This window comes from Phascolarctos cinereus, unplaced genomic scaffold (genome assembly GCF_003287225.1).
Source record: "Phascolarctos cinereus isolate Bilbo 61053 unplaced genomic scaffold, phaCin_HiC Scaffold_726;HRSCAF=1367, whole genome shotgun sequence".
Taxonomy (NCBI): Eukaryota; Metazoa; Chordata; class Mammalia; order Diprotodontia; family Phascolarctidae; genus Phascolarctos; species Phascolarctos cinereus.
This window is the reverse complement of record NW_027556098.1, coordinates 120,542,479-120,559,547: the sequence shown is the minus strand read 5'-3', so window position 1 is coordinate 120,559,547 and position 17,069 is coordinate 120,542,479. Positions and strand designations below refer to the sequence as shown.

At 38.1% G+C, this 17,069-nt stretch overlaps 1 protein-coding gene across 4 annotated transcripts in view; it reads right to left on the bottom strand.

The window, feature by feature from the left end:
• PAK2 (p21 (RAC1) activated kinase 2) overlaps nt 1-17,069 on the bottom strand; it is a 109,208-nt gene that overhangs the window by 72,703 nt on the left and 19,436 nt on the right. The window lies entirely within an intron of this gene.

The window sequence follows — 17,069 nt, the reverse complement described above, 5'->3', positions numbered from 1 at the left end:
GATATTAGGCTTAAATATGTAATCTGGGGCAGCTAGGTGGCACAGTGGCTAGAGCGCCGGCCCTGAAGTCAGGAGGACCTGAGTTCAAATCCGCCCTCAGACCAAACACTTGACACTTACTAGCTGTGTGAGCCTGAGCAAGTCACTTAACTCCAAATGCCTAAAAAAAACAAAAAATAAAAAATAAATAGGTAATCCCCATCCACTGCTTCTAATTCTGCCCTCTAGGGGGCCAAGCAGGACAAGTCTAATCCTTCTTCTAGGTGGTACCACTTTAAATGTTTGAAAACTATTTTGTCTCTCATGCTCCTCCTCCCCAAATGTTTTTTTTCCCCAGGGTGAACACACCAAGTTGCTTTAATGAGGTAGCTGGATGGTATGGTGGATAGAGTGCTGAAATTGATGCCAGGAAACCCGAGATCAAATCCTACCTCGGACACTTATTAACTGTGTGTCCCTGGACAAGTCACTTACCTCTCAGCCTCAGTTCCCTAATCACAAAACAGAGATAATTAATAGCACTTTTCTTATAAGCTTATTGTGAAGATTATTAATAATAATCAAAAAATTCCCATACAGCACAAGCTCAAGACTTTAAGGCATACTGACTGCCCATTTCTGTAAGTATTTTTCTTAAAAGACATCAGGATCAAAAAAAACTCAACAAAAACTTTCAAGGTCTTAGGAGATTAATGTTAATGGAAACTGGTTCTGTGACATTACTTTTCTTTGACACATTAGCACAATAAAAAATCAGTTGTAAAGGAAGCCCCAAACTTAAAAATGAATTGTTCTCAAAGGTCAGCCATAAATAAACTATTTGGAATTCTTACGGCATGTTCCCAAAGGTGCAATCAACCAACCAATAAGCATTTAGCATTTAGGTATCAATTATGTGCCAGGCACTGTGCTAGGGCTAGAAGATAAAAATAAACAGTCCCTGTCTTCGAGGAGCTTATTTTCTATCCAGGAAGATATGTAAACATAAGTGTGTGTGTGGGGGGGGGGGTATTGGGAAAGATCTCATGAAGGCTGAAATGAGCTGTGGAGGTGGAGGTAGAGAGAGAGAGAGAAAGAGTTCATTCCCAATACCACAGCAAACAGTGTGTAGTACAAAGGGTAACTAACATCCCAGGCAAGTTTACAAGGGCCTATTTAATCCACACTGTGCATTAAATATCACATATGGGGGGGGGGGACCCAAGATATAATATCTGTCAATAGTAGAAAAAATAACACAATTATAAAACTGAGTAAGGAAATATTTTTCACTTAGACTGGTATTTGAGGAAATCTAAGCTTAGAGGAGGAGAAAGAACCGAATGGAAACTTCTGCACAAATTCCTAAAAGGACTTCTGAGAACATTTAGGGGCTTTAGAGGCAGTTAGGTGATATAGTGGCATAGCGCTTGGAGTCAGGAAAACCTGAGTATGAATCCTACCTCAAAAACTTACTAGTTAAGTGACTCTGCGCAAGTCGCTTCACCTCTGTTTGCCTTAGTTTCCTCATCTGTACAATGACAGTAATAATAGTACCTATTCCCCAGGGTTGCTGTGAGGATAAAATGAAGTATTTGTAAATCACCTTGCAAATCTTAAAAGTACCATATAAACGCTATCTATTAGAATTACTATTATTGATAACACTAGCTCATTCTGAACCTGTGACTTCACTGGTATATGAATTCCCTATAAAGAGACACTTTCTACCAATGCAACCATTTTACAACTTAAGTCTTCAAGAGTTGCTTAGGATGCTACGAAGCTGAGTGATCTGTCCAAAGTTACACAGCCAGTCAGTATGTGACAGAGGTGGATGCTACCCAGCCTTTCCAGACTCAGGCTGGCTCCCCTTTGCACATGACCCTTTCTAGCAGTCTGATTTCACTCTAAAACTTGGAAATTGATTCTTCTTTTTTCCTTTTTTCCATTTCTTTAAAAATTCTTATTATAAACTTGAAAATAAGTGGTTCTTTTCTTTTACTTGATACTTATTCTCCACCAATCAATAAAAAAAAAATTTATAAAGCACCTACTAGGTATGTTCGAGGCTGGTACAGAGACAAAAAAAAAATACACATTCCTTGCCCACTGGAGTTTAAATTCTACCAGGCAAATTAAACGTACATTGATGTATATAATACAAAATAAATACAAGTTAATTTGGGATGGGAGAATAGTAGGAGATGGAAAACAAAGGAGATAGGGGGATCACAAATCAATAAACCTTTATTAAGTACCTCTGTGCCAGGCACCATGCTAGGTGCTGGGGATACAAATACAAAAAATGAAATCATCCAAAAAGCTTACATTCTAACAAGAGAGACAAGCACATTTATAAGTATATACAGACTATATGGCAGCTAGGTGGTACAGCTTAAACTTGAAGACTCAAGTTTAAATCCAGCCTCAGACACTTACAAGCTGTACAATCCAGGGCAAGTAACTTAACCCCGTTTGCCTCAGTTTCCTCATCTGTAAAATGAGCTGGAGAAGGAAATGGCAAATCACTCTTGTATCTCTGCCAAGAAAACCCCAAATGGGGTCACAAAGAGTCGGACATGACTGAAACAGCTTAACAACGATGAGAGGAAGAGAGCAAGAGAGAAAGAATTCAAAGTCATTAAATACAAGGGAGGGAGCGCCTGTAGTAGTTGAGAAGATCAGGAACTGCTTCATGGAGGAGGTGTAACCTGAACTACAAGAAAGGGAAGGATTCTCTAAGACACAGGTGAGGAGGAAGTGAATCCCAGGCATGAGGGGCAGTCAGGGTAAAGGTATGGAGATGGAATATCTAGTTTGAGGAAAAGAAAGCCAGTTTGAGTGAGTCACAGAGTGCACAACAGGGAGTAATATGAAATGAACGTGGAATTTCTTTAAAGTTAAACAAAGGACTTTATATTTGACTCTACAGGGATTAAGAGGCCACTGGGGAGTGATATGGTCAGATCTGCACTTACGGAAAATTCCTTTTGCAGCAGTTGTCAAATGAACTGAATGGGGAGAGACTTGAAGCAGGGAGACCAACCGGAAGGTTGTTGAAAAAATTTAGGCAAGGGTATGGTAGTGGAGCAAATAAATTAACTCATGTAAAGAGTTTTGCAAACTTAAAGCCATAGTATTATTATTATTAATATTTGTGGAGAGAAAGGGTCTGATGAGAGAGATGTTAAAGAAGAAATGGCGAGACTAATCTGGCGTTTGATTGGATAAGGATAACACCAAGTTACAAACCTGCCACACTGGAACAACAGTGGTGCTGACAGAAATAGGGAAGTTTGGAAGAGAGATGGGTTTGAGAAGAAAGATAATCAGTTCTAGTTCTGTTTGGGGGAACACTGAGTTTGAGGTGTCTCCAGGAAATCTAGTGTAAAATGTCTAAATGGGTAACTGGTTATACAGGGTTGCAGCTCAGATGAGAGTGGGGGCTGGATACAGAGATCTGGAAGTCATCTGTATTCATTTATTTATTTATTTCAAGGGTTTTGCTTTTTTTTTTCCCCCCTTTTTTGTGGTGGGTAGGGAGGACACACAACAGGGAAAAGTGCTTATTATAATATTATATTATTATATATAAATTTTTAAAATACAACATAGTTAAAAGAATAATACAGTAAATACAATTAGACAAAACAAATTCTCATATCATTAGACCATCACCTTTCATTAGGGGATGGGTAGTACATTCCATCACAGGTCCTCTGGAATCATGATTGATCACTATGCTTACCAATGTTCTCAAAACGGTTCAGTTTTTACAATATTGATGTTATAGTATAAATTGTTCTCCTACTTTTACTGATTTCATTGTATATCAAGAGACTCAATGCTATATTGACACCATTATCATTATGCCCAGCACAGGCTCTTATTCCTTATATTTATACTGCTAGTCATCCCTACATACATGTTCCTTCCCCCAATCCATTCTACATATCACTATCAGGTAAGTCACACTAAATCCACTAAATAACTAAACTAAATAAAATCACATTCCTGGCAAATTTGGAAGAATCTTTCATATTTTTTTTCTTCTTTTCATATATTTTTCTTCTTTTCCGCTACATGACCTTAGTCCTCTGGCCTGTCATTCTATATCATTGTAGTCTATAATCTTTTTTTAAAAAATAGTATTCTTCCCAATTACATGTCAAGACCATTTTTAGCATTCATTTAGATTTTGAAATCCAAATTTTTCTTCCTCCCTCCCCTCCCTCATTCCAAAAATGGTAGACAATTTGATATAGCTCATACATGTGCTATCATGTAAAACATGTTTCCCTATTAGTAACAGCTGTGAAAGAAGAAACAGATCAAAAGAAAAAAAAACACAAAAAAGAATAAAGTGGAAAAACTATGTTTCGATTTGTATTCAGAATACATCAGTTCTTTATCTGGATATGGATAGCATTTTCCTTTGTTGAGTTCTTTATACTTGTCTTGGGTTGTGTTGCTGAAAAGAGCTGAGTCATTCAGAGTTGATCATCACTTTGCCTCAGTTTGTACAAGTCTTTCTTGGTTTTTCTGAAATCTGCCTATTCATCATTTCTTATTGCACAATAATATTTCACCACAATCATATACCTCAGCTTGTTTAGCCATTCCCCAATTGATTAGCATCCCTTCAATTTACAATATTTTGCCACCACAAAAAGCCACTGCTATAAATATTTTGTACATGTGGGTCCCCTTCCCTTTTTTATGATCTCTTTAGGATATGGACTTAGAAGCGGTATTGCTGGATCAAAAATGTATGCACAGTTTGGTCACCTTTTGGGCATAGTTCCAAACTGCTCTCCAGAATGGTTGGATCAGTTCACAATTCCACCAACAGAGTTGGTGTTCCAATTTTCCCTCATTGTCTCCAATATTTTGTCATTTTTCTTTTCTGTCATATTAGCCAAACTGAGAGGCCTGCGGTGGTACCTCAGAGTTGTTTTAATCTGCATTTCTCTAATCAAAAGTGATTTAAAGCACTTCTACATATGTCTATAGAGAGCTCTGATTTCCTCATCTGGAAACTGCCTGTTATTTCCTCTGACCATTCATCAAATGGGCACTGGCTTACAATCTTAAAATTTGACTCAGTTCTCTATATATTTGAGAAATGAGGTCTTTATCAGCGATACTTGCTATAAATATTGTTTCTTTCTAAAGAAGCTTTCTGCTTCCCTTCTAGTCTTGGTTGCACTGGTTTTGTTTGTGCAAAAGCTTTTTAATTTAATACAGTCAAAATTATCTATTTCACATTTTGTAAAGCTCTCTATCTCTTATTTGGTCATGAATTCTTCCCTCCTCCACAGGTGAGTTCTTGTTCCAAAGGCTGGCGTCTTTGGGTTTACCAAACACTAGGTTACTATGGTCATTTACTCACTGTGTCTTGTGTACCTGATCAATTCCGCTGATCCATCACTCTATTTCTTAGCCAGTAAGTCTATAACCTTTTACATGACTTCTACTGACAGTATCAAATGATATTATGAGGCTGATAAATGTCAAACAAGATCTTTATGATGTTCCTTGCACTTACCCTGCATCTCAACCAGACACATACAATACAATAAACAATATGTGTAGATCTTAAATTTTCCTTTACCTAATTATCATAAGATCCTTTTTAGTAAGTTGTTTAAAATTTAAAATAACAGCAAAGTAGTGCCTCCATTTCAAATCCTTTCACTTTCAGCCGCTTTTCAGTGAAAAACAAGTGGGTGAAACAGAAAAGCCTGCCCAAAACACACTGTACTCTTCTAATAAGCCCATTGTTCAACAGTGACAAGACTCAAATACAAACAATTGCCTGACTGTTTAGTGGAGGAGGCTGGGGATAGTTAAATATCCAATAGCAGTGGGGAAAAAAGTAGTGGTACTGAGAACCAGTCAGTTCAAACTAGTGGAAATTATACTGTTGTGCTGAATTTACTATAAATCACTAGTGGCAAGTAAAGCATCACAAATATAATGTGAATACTATGGATATATGCTAATTAAAAAGTAAATCACTTAAGAGTCTACAAGTCTTGGCTAAACCCTTTTTTGACAATCTGTTTACAAATGGTATGATGGAAATTAAGTTTAGAGTTAGTCAAAGGATGACCTAGGCTCAAAACCTGGCTGGAACAATGACTAGTCATGTGGCCTTGGACAGGTCACAGAACCTCTCTGAACCTGAGTGACCTCTTCTGTATAATAAGGAGGTTGAACTAAATGACCCTTCCAGCTCCAAATTTAATACCCTTTGATCGCTAATAAAAATGACCCTGCCTTTTACAGAACCTTAATACTCAAGGGACTAAATACAGTAATATCCCATATATAGAGTGACCAAACACCAAGTTCTAAGGCCAGAACTAAAAAGGGAAGGGGAAAATGCCTCAGGAAAGATGAAAGTAGCAAAGAAAACCTGAAAATGACACTTTAAAATATGAATGATCAACCAGAAGGAAAGACTAATCTCACTGAAAATCTCTCCCTTCAAGGCTGAACCTAGGTGGCACCTCCTTCCTGAAACCAAAATTGACCCTCTCTACTTCCCTCTTTTCAGCCCCCTGCTAAAAGTGATCTCTCTCCTTGTGCAAATTTCCCACAGTACACCACCTCTGCACTTATCACTCTCCTCCACAGAATCTCAATTACTTGTGTACATGTCATTTCCTTTTCCTGTTTCATGACATCAAGATGTGCTACAGATCAGTGCTATGAAGACATCTTGGCACTAGGCTTCCTTGTAGCCACTACAGAGCAGGAGCAAGATAAGCTACAATACAGTACAATACGTTAGCCTGAAAGCGTACAAGCAGAACAGAGTTGTAAGAAGATATCAATTTTTACTGACTCCAAATTTTCTATGAAGACAGTCAAGAAGCATAAAACACTACTCATAAAAGCAAAATGGAAATCAGTTCATAACTTGCTTCAAACAGAAAAATGCTGACATACATAGTGCTAACCTACTCATGCTATGAGATACCAAGACTCAAAAAGACCATTTGTCCAATTCTTTGTTGATGCTGTATCAATTAGAATATATTAAAGGATCTAGAACACGCCTAATACCGACAATTCTCAGATCTGAAGAAAAATCATTTGTTTTCCAATTCAAAAATAACTGAAAAGCAAAACTTGTTATAGACAAATACACATGGATAAGACACTTATACTTTCTAAGCAGTGATTGTGGTATTTTAAAGTTAAGATGTAGCCCCAAAAAAGCTAGATACATCCAAATCAGAATTTAATTACTTTGAAAATACGTAGTTTCATTCTTTAAGTTCCCTGTACCCGGGACACACAGTAATCACTTAATAAATGCTTGCTGATTAGTTTAAGTCAGTAAACCATGATGCTGCAGAGAACTTAAGAGGGCTCTTCTAAAAATTAATTTCTAAACATAGCCTCTCTGCTGAACAGTTTATTAATGCTGATGAAACTGTTCAAATCTCCAGATACTCAGACTCAAAAGGGACTTCAGAACTGATGTACTCCAACTTGTACATGCACAGAAATACTTAAAAGAGGGCCATCCGATCTATGCTTTAAGATTTCTAGTGATGGGAACCCCTTACACCTTAAGACAGCACTAACTGTCGGGAAATTATTCAATCCTGCCATCCAAAATTGCCTTCTAAGGCCCCCTTTAGGTACCAAATTCCATGAAATATGCAAAAAGAATAAAATTTTGTGATAACATCATAACCACAGTTTGGAGGCTTTTTGGTTTTTGTTTTTTTTGTTTTTTCGTTTGAAGAAACAATCAGAGGAGAAAATAGAGTATAATATTTTTTGGTTGTAAAATATGTCAATGCTCAAAGTGATCTGTGATCTCATCTATTTGGAAATTCTTTTCAGCAATGCAGACCACAACACATCCATCCTGTCAGACAGTTCATGGACTCCAATAAGTTCACTGAAGGAGATACACCCAATGTGCTAGAGGGCCTCCTTCTTCAGTTACTTTGGACATTGGGAGGGTGCCAAAGGAGCAATCTAGGTAGAGAACATGTGAAGAAGGTATATTCCAAACTATGCAAAGACAAGGGAGAGATGGAATGTTCTATAAGGAATTCTAGCTCTAAATTTATGATCCTAAGGGCTTCTAAAGGAAAAGCTGCCTTAAAAGAAATCTAGATGGTCCAGAAATTCAATTTAATGAGCTTTCACACAATTTTAAATACATAGTGTAAAAAAGGAACATGCTCAATCATTGTCAAAGACAGAAGTAGCCTGAAAGACTGTATGGACCAGGGGTGGGAAAGCTGTGGCCTGCCGGGTATAGCCTTTTGACTGAGTCCAAGTTTTACAATTTGTTCTATGAAGTATGGATTCAGTCAAAGGGCTGCACTTGAGGACCTAAAGGGCAACATGTGACCTCAAGGCCACAAGTTTCCCACCCCTGGACTATGGACCATTTGGCCCACCTATTTTGTGCATAAGCATCAGAGTCATAATACCCTCAGCCCCTTCAGCCCCATCCAGATCTTTCCTAAAGACCTTAGGGTTGTCTAATTTTATATTTGACCTAGAGCTCCAATGGTACCTCCTCCAAGGCGGAGCAGATATGATATCAGGTTCAGGCCACACCTAACTCCCTCGACTAAGGGTCAGGGAAGATCTACCCTTTAGATCCTGTTCTAGCCTTTTTAGTTGTCCTCTCTCAAAACTCTGCTTCCACTCTCCACCTGAAGGCAGCATGTCCTTCCCCTGCCAGAGATGTTTCTGATCATGAGTATGTGTTGAATAAACCTGTTTGTTTAACCTGTTTCCTGCCTCAGCAGTGCTAGCTGCTTCCTAAGTGCTTCAGGGAATTCCCCTTAACATACTGCCCCTCTGGCATAGTGTCAGGTGGCCTCCCCCTTCCCACCCCCCACCCTCAAAAGCAGAGCCAGCAGGAATGGGACAGAGAGAATACAAATTCCATATTACACAGTGTAAAATGAGGTTCAAAGAGGGGATGAGCATTATCCAAAATTACAAAGCTAAACAGCAGAGCCAGAACAAAAATTGCAAATTCATAGAATAAGAATAACTAGAGAATCTTGGAAAGTTCTCTTAAAAAAGGTATTTTTATTAAACCATGCTGAAAGTATGTTCCGAGCACAATGAGCTGAAGAAAAATAAAAGACAAAGGCCCTGTCTTCAAGGAACGTAAAATTTTCAGTTAATAAAGTAGCTACATACATTTTTTCAAAATAGTCTTAATATTTGTGAAGTCTTTCTAGGTTATTCCCACTATGACAAATTCCCTTGTATTCTATCCCCAGTAACTGTGCAGTTGATTGTAATTTGACTTTTTTTTTTTAAGTTTTTCCACACTCTTAAAAGAGTGTAAATTCCTTGAGGGCAAAGGACTTTTCTTCTGTTTCTTTTATATTCTCTCATTATACAATGCATTCTAGAAGCCTGTTTCCTAGTTTGGATTTGGAAAGGGCCTAAGAAATCATCAGTGCCTTGTACATTTTGGATACTCAGTGTTTGCTAAATTAAATTAAAGCAATAAGGAAATCAAGGAATAGTTTATCTGTCAGATCTATGGAGAATGGACGAATTTATGACCAAACAAAAGATAGAGATATGGAAGCCATTTTAATCGATCAACAAACATTTATTACATGCCAACTGTGTACATGAAACAAGCCCTACTCTTAAGGATGTAAATTCATTTATAAAATACTATAGATGAGAATAGGAATGTTATGAACAATACTGCTTCAAATGAGCAGGGGAGGGGAAAATGAATATGTAGAAAGCTTGGTGCGACACAATTAAACCAGACAGATCACCCCAAGAACATTTAAAGATGAGAACAGAAAAAAGGCAACAAATATGCCTCAAATGAAACATATGTCAGCATTTCTAAAAGCAAACTAATTTAATCATCGATGATAGTACAACCACAAAATTTGGATTACAGCGCTATACGTGGAAATGGAAATACCACAAAAGAAGACAACAAAGGAAGAGAAGCTGAAATAGACTAAATACACATAAAAGGAATTCATGCTGGGGGGACCATTTTAAAAGCAGTGAGGAACTTATTCTCAAGATACTGTGTATGAAAGAGATGAAGATACAATAATTAGAAAGGGACAAAAAACTTTATTACAGGGGAGAAAAGTCAATTATGAGGACAGAAATACTAACCCATAGGCCTATGTTCCCATCTCTACAAAATATTTTAAAGAATGATCTACACAGATATCAAGAGAACCCCTGATGAAAATATCAGCAGTAACAGGAAGGTTTTTACACATGTGCTTCTTTATAGCAGACCAAATTTTTTAGTCATATTACTGAATTAAAAAGTTGGAGAATACAAGATGAGTTTGTTGACTATACAAAAAAAAAATTCACTCAGGAGCAAAAGGCAGCCTTAAAACCTCTTTAAAGAAGCTGCTAAAGTCATACAAAATTACTTGTTACCTACAACAGACACAGAAATCTGGGTCACGTGACCAAAACTTAAAGGATTAGCTATTTTCTTCACTGTTTTCTTTTCACCTTTCAATCCGCCACACAATAGGAATTATGTTCCAGAAATAAAGTAATTTCCACTGACTCCATGATCTAGGGCACCAAAAACCCAAACAAGGTAAAAATTTCATGAATTAACAGCAGAGGCGGCCAGTAATCCTCACCCTAACTCAGCATCTCCTCTCCCCCACTGCCCAGCACATTCCCTCAGCAGCCCTGACCTACTTTGTAACAGACACCCTGGCCCCTCCCCACCTCCTCCCAGTGCCTAGGGAGAGCCAAAAGGCTGAAATTTGCTCAGTCTGCAACAGCATGCTGCAATAGAGGTTGGTCCCAGAGCCAAGGAACAGAGAGCATATGACAGGATACCTGTGTCTGCACTTATAAAAGTGCTCAGCTCCACACCCGTGACCTTCCCCTAACTTCTCAGGGCTCTGTGCTCAGGCTATGAGATCAGCACAGAAGGGCTCTGAGAAACTGAGAATGGAGGGCAGGATAAACATATTTGTATGGCAGTATGGCACTCCACAGCTTCCAACATTCCCCTCCGAACAACTTTTAAATAATGCCTTAAAACAAATTTTGAAGTGGCAGAGCCAACAAAAGGTCAGAGGGAGACAGTTTTCTCACCTAAGATAGCTTCAGAAGTCCTGAGAAGAGGTCTGTAACACTGGCGTAGGTGCAAGGTCCTGCGGTTGGCAGGAGCACCTGTGATGGGCCTTGAAGGCAGCTGTGACAGCAACATCAGCAGCAGCTTTGGAAAGCTCTCAGTTCAGAGAAAATAAGAGGATCAGACAACTGATCAGAAAGAGATTACACAGGACCCTTTACTGGCACGAGCTAGTGCCAATTGGCAATTCTCCTGCCTGTAAGCAGTTCTGGGGTCACAGTTCCAGGGTGGAGAGAAGAACTTGTGGTTGGTTACAAGGGAGCAAGGGCACTGGTTACAGTTCAAAGGCAAAGAGGAACGTTAGCACTTGTGGCTGCAGGACAGCAGGGTCCTCTTTTTGGGTAGAGACCAAAGGGAGCCAAAAAAGCAGTGACCATATCTGTCCCAGAATAACACCACCCTAGAAGCACCAAAAACTTATAGACCCCCAGAACTAGCTCCAAAAACATCAGCAAGGAAAACCTGAAGCTTGGCACAGTGCTTCCCCACTTCCAAGTGAGCAGAACCTAACTTTAAAATAAAATTCAAAGTCAAGAAATATGATGGAGAAAATGAGCAAACAACCACAACAACAAAGAACTTTACCATAAAAAGTTACTACAGAGGCAAGGAAGACTAAGACTGAACTTAGACAAGGCCAACAATGTGAAAACAGGTACAAGCAAAGCCTCAAAGAAAAATGCTAACTAGACCCAAGGCCAGAAAGAATTTCTGGAAGAGTTCAAGAAAAATAAAAGTGATAGAGGAAAAATTGGGGAAAGAAACTTCCTTTTCTTCTCACTCTCTTCTAAATTCTCTGTACTCTGGCTTCTGACATCATCATTTGATTGAAAACTCTCTCCCAATTTATTAATCATCTTTTAATAATGCTGAAACTTATGGCCTTTTCCCAATCCCCATCCTTCTTGACCTTCTCTGTAGCTTCTGACACTGTCAATTACTCTCTTCTCCTTGACACTTGATACTCTCTCCTAAGTTTTCATAGTACTTAGTTCTTTCTTGGTTCTCCTACCTGTTTAAGTTCTAATTTCTATTTATCCAGCCCTAACAAACTTTTTTCCTGAACTCCACCTTATGTCTCCAACTAGCTATTACACATCTGGAAATCGATGTCCCATAGAGATCTTAACATATCTAAAATAGAATTAATGATCTTTCCTTCAAAATCTTTCTTTCTTCTAAACTTCTCATTACTTTTGAGGATATCACCATCCTTCTCAGGCACACAACCTAAATGTCATCCTTGACTCCTCCTTCTCTTTCACTCCACACACCCAATCTGTTGCCAAATCTTGTCCATTCTACCTATAAAACATTTCCTGTATATAGCTCATTCTCTCTAACTGTTACTACCCTGGTACAAGTACTCAACATATCATACATAGACTACTGCAACAGCCTTCTAGTTGATCTCCCCACCTTAAGTATCTCCCCATTGTAGTCCATCCTATACTCAGCTGCCAAAGTAACCTTAAAGTATAAGTCTGCCCAAGTCAACCCTGCCCCAGATTCAACTCCTTTCCACCACTAGGATTAAATACAAAAGCAGTTAATCACTTGGCTCCTTTCTATCTTTCCAGTCTTCTTTCCCTTTACTTTCTTCCATATATTCTATGATCTAGCCACACTAGCCTTCTTGTTAATTCTCTAACATGACACTCTCTCTCCCTCTTCTTGACTCCATGACTTCTCATTGGCTACCCCATATCATCTCCCTCCTTATCTCAACCTCCTGGCTTCCTTCAAGACACAGCTCATATCCTACTTTCTTCCAAGAGGCTGTTCCCAGTTCTGCTACCCCCACCCAATGCCTTCCCTCTGAGATTACTTCCAATTTACACAGTATATATCTTGTGCATCCAACCATAGCTATCCATTTGCATGTTGTCTTCCCCATCTGAATGTGTGCTCCTTGAGGGCAGGGACTGCCTTTCCCTTTCTTTGTATACCCACACAGTGTATAATCTTAGCACAATGTGTTTAAAAAATGCTTGCAGACTTAAGGCAATACGTAATAACTAACAACAATCAATATTTTGCCAGTAACACAAAGAACTGTGATTTATATGATGTGGAGAAATCCAGTGCCAATCACAACTGTGGTCAACCTTTCTTTTTTCCCTCATTTCCACTTTGTTTTCCTAGCAGTTAACATAAGTCCAGGACAAGCAGATATGGAAGGATCTATGGTTTCCTTCCAGTGAGGTTATTCCCTCCATCAAGGAATCTAAGACTCAATAAGAAAAAGTATTAAGGAGTTGTCTGAGATGTTTAAGAGACTTGCTAAGGGGTCCTGTAGTTAATAAGCTTAAGAGGTACAGGTAGGACTTAAACCCAAGTCTTTCTGACTGAAAGGGCAAAACACTATCCACAGCTATATCCTCCTTCTACATGTGGCAGGCCTTTAATAAATGTTTATTAAAATGAACTGAATGTGTTACCAGAACAGCCTTCATAAGTACAGATTCCAGTAAACATTAGGATGAGCCACTGCCAAACACGGATATTTCAGTCCTTAATTTTACATGTGTATTTGCCCATAATGAAACTACTTTTCTCTTTTTAAAAAACTGTTAAACTTTATATTTAAATGATGATCTGAAATAACACACCACAGAAGAGATACAAGTCCCTTTCAGAACTATTCCTGGTACTTGGGAAATTTTAACCACAGACTATAGAGCAAGTTATAAAGCTTGCTGTCTGCTAAAGAATCAGTTATATTCAGACCGAAATTTAAAACAAATCCTATTTATAAAATTAAAGAGGGAAGAGGAAGAGGAGGTGTGAGGAGGTATAAACTTAAGGACTTTTTCCAAAAGGATAAACCAAAAGTGAAACTTCTAATTGAAAATGTTTCATATGGATTCATGCTTCTGACAAAGATCTAATGAGTGTAATTTCTTTCTTCCTGTTTCTGCTGTTCAGAGGAATGCTAGGGGTGACAATGAGAGTGACACAGGAGAAAAGAGGCTGTTTTTTCCGCTGAAATCCTGCAGGTCTTCCCCTGTCACCTGAAAATAGCCACAGCTGTAAAGGAAGTTTCACAGAAAGAGATTTTTTAAAAGTAAAGCCATGAGAGTAGATGGGAGAAGGACCTACAGGGTTTCTTTCATAAAGTAGGCAGTAAGAGGGATTAAGAAGTTTATTAGTATGCCTAGGCTAGGTCAAATTAGAACAATTGTCCCAAAACTCTTGCTGGGGACTGGCAAGAATGCCAGTTTGTTCGTAGAGTGTGGGAAGGTGAAGTAATGTGTAATAAACTGTAAAGGTAGGTTGCAGCCAGCATGTGAAGAGCTTTATATGCCAAAGAGTCTATATTTTATACAAGAGGTAAGAGTTTGAGTGAAGAGGGTGGGCAGAAAATGAGCATCTATTAAGTACTTACTATGTATCAGGAGAGCAATTTACAAATGTTATCTCATTTGATCCTCACAATAACCCTATGAGGTAGTGCTATTACTATTCCCATTTTACAGTCGAAAAAATTTGCTCAGGGTCACGAAGCATCTGAGGCTGGATCTGAACTGAGTTCTTCCTGACTCCAGGCCTGGCATGTTATCCTTGTGCTCCCTAGGCTGGGGGAGGTAGAAGGGGAAGAATGAGATCAGAGTTGCACTTTAGGAAAATGATTGGCTACTACATAATGGATTGGAATCAGGAGAGATTTGAGCTCAGAAAACCAGTAAGGAGGCCCTATGCAAGAGGTGATGAGGGCCTGAACCAGAGAAGCTATGTGAGGATCTGGCAACTGCTTACACAGGAATTGCTTGTGAGTGAGAGTCAAGGATGACCCTGAAATCGCTAACTTGGTTGATTCATAGGATGGTGGTGATCCTCAGCAGAAACAGGAATGTCTGAAAGAGGGTAAGTTTGAGGAGGAAAATAACATACATATCCTTACCTATTCATACTGTTCCACCTAAAATGAAAGGCGGTGTAAAGCCCTTATTCAGTAGTCACTGCCCCAGAGAGTCCACTCTCTCTAAAGATAACGGTAGCAGCCACAAGGGATGGCTGTACTGGGAAGAAGTGAGGGAATTTTCCCACTGGTACTTGGGCAGTGGGTGCCTGGGTCAGATTAAGTTATAATTACCCTGACAGGTAAATTATCAGGAGACTGCCTCGGGTCAGACCCAACTCTTACTATGCATTATTAAATAGATTTTTTAAAAATCTTCTCATCCTTTTAAATTTTCTATTTTTGTCTAAGTTTTATAATGTACAATGTATATTAATTAATAATACATATATATTATTGGGGAAAAAAACATATATTGGAGACGGATTCTTAAACCTTTCTGATACTCAATCCAGAATTTTTCATCCACTTAGTTTTTCCTGTAAAACAGGCCTTTCTTTTTAAAAAAAAATCATGGAACTCAATGACGAAGTGCTCATTATGGGGTTTGATGCAATCAGCATAAAAGTATCCTCAAATAGAAGCACCTGTAAGACTTCAGTCTATATTATATCAGATCCCACTTCCAAATTTACACTGTAAAGATAAATCTTATTGTCTTTGGGTTCAAAATGAAACCAACTCTATTTGCCTTTCCAAAGAGAAACTATGACTTACCATTAATTTCACTGCAACTTCCTTTTGTCTGTCTTCTAATAGTATGTCAATTCACTAATTACTGGATAAAGATCTCACACTGATAGAACCTAGAGGCTAAATTAATGTTTACAAATGGTCTAAATGCTGTGTAATTCTTACCACCTTCTGATCCCCTTTTCCACCACATGACCAGAGAAGTGGAAAGGAGGTGGATAATACTGAACACTATTTTTTTTGTCTTCATGTATAGCAATGTCACAAAAAAAAAATCTAGTGTCCAACCTACAGGTGGACAAGCCTCTTCATAATTACACTGGTCCTCAGAAAATAGACTATCACCAAGACCACATAAAATCCTTTCCAGAATAAAACCAGACAGAAATTATACACAAGTGGCATAGCCTTCAAAGACATTCATTCAAAGGAAATACAAAAGTTAGCAACTTGGATTATGGGATACTGAACCATCTAATACTTCATTTCCATTCCATCTTATCTTTTTAACTTACTAACACATTACACATTTACAAAAAGATATAAGCTTACATTAGATATGCAAAAAAGAGGCTAAAGTGCAACCACTTATAAAATATGGAGAGGAGGCATGAAAACAATAAACAGTGCAAACAGACTAATAAACATTTCAGAATTGCTAATATAAAAGTAGTTTTTTAAAAAAGCACACCACCAGGAGACAAAAACAGAATTTTATAATATCACATTGTCTTATTTTTCAAAGTCTTAGCTATGAAGAAGTACTGATACTTTGGTATAGCTGAGTGAAAGGAAAAATGCAGTAAAACTAAAGAAAACAGATCATATATTGTTGAAATTACACCACAGACCAACCAAAGTAAACAAAGTAAAAAGAAAAATATTGAGACAGGTGTGCATGTGAGGTCGGGGAGAGAGGAGGGTAACATACACATGGGAAATTAAGAAAACAAAAGGCTAAATGAGAAAAACAAGCTACATAACATATCTCAAAACAGACTTTTCCCTAAACCGTTGAGGTTTAAGATTCTTTCTCCGCAAAATAATTTTTAAAAATGTCTGACAGATTGGGAGAGACTTTAATAATCCTCCTCTTTGAACAATGAGGGGTGATTTGGGACAGTGGTGGGCTTTAAGTCAATAAATGTTTGAGAGACTACTAAGAAGACCTCTTTATTTTTTCAGTTCACAATCAATAATTTAAATACGGGTGGCAAATTTTTCTAATCTACACTTTCTCCAGAATTCTTACTATGCTCTAGTTTTTACACTAAATAGTTTTAATTCTACAACCAAACAGAATAGTTAAAATAAAAACCCAACAGCAGCTACTTACACAGGATAAAGATGTGATAGATGGTGGAGAGGGCAACC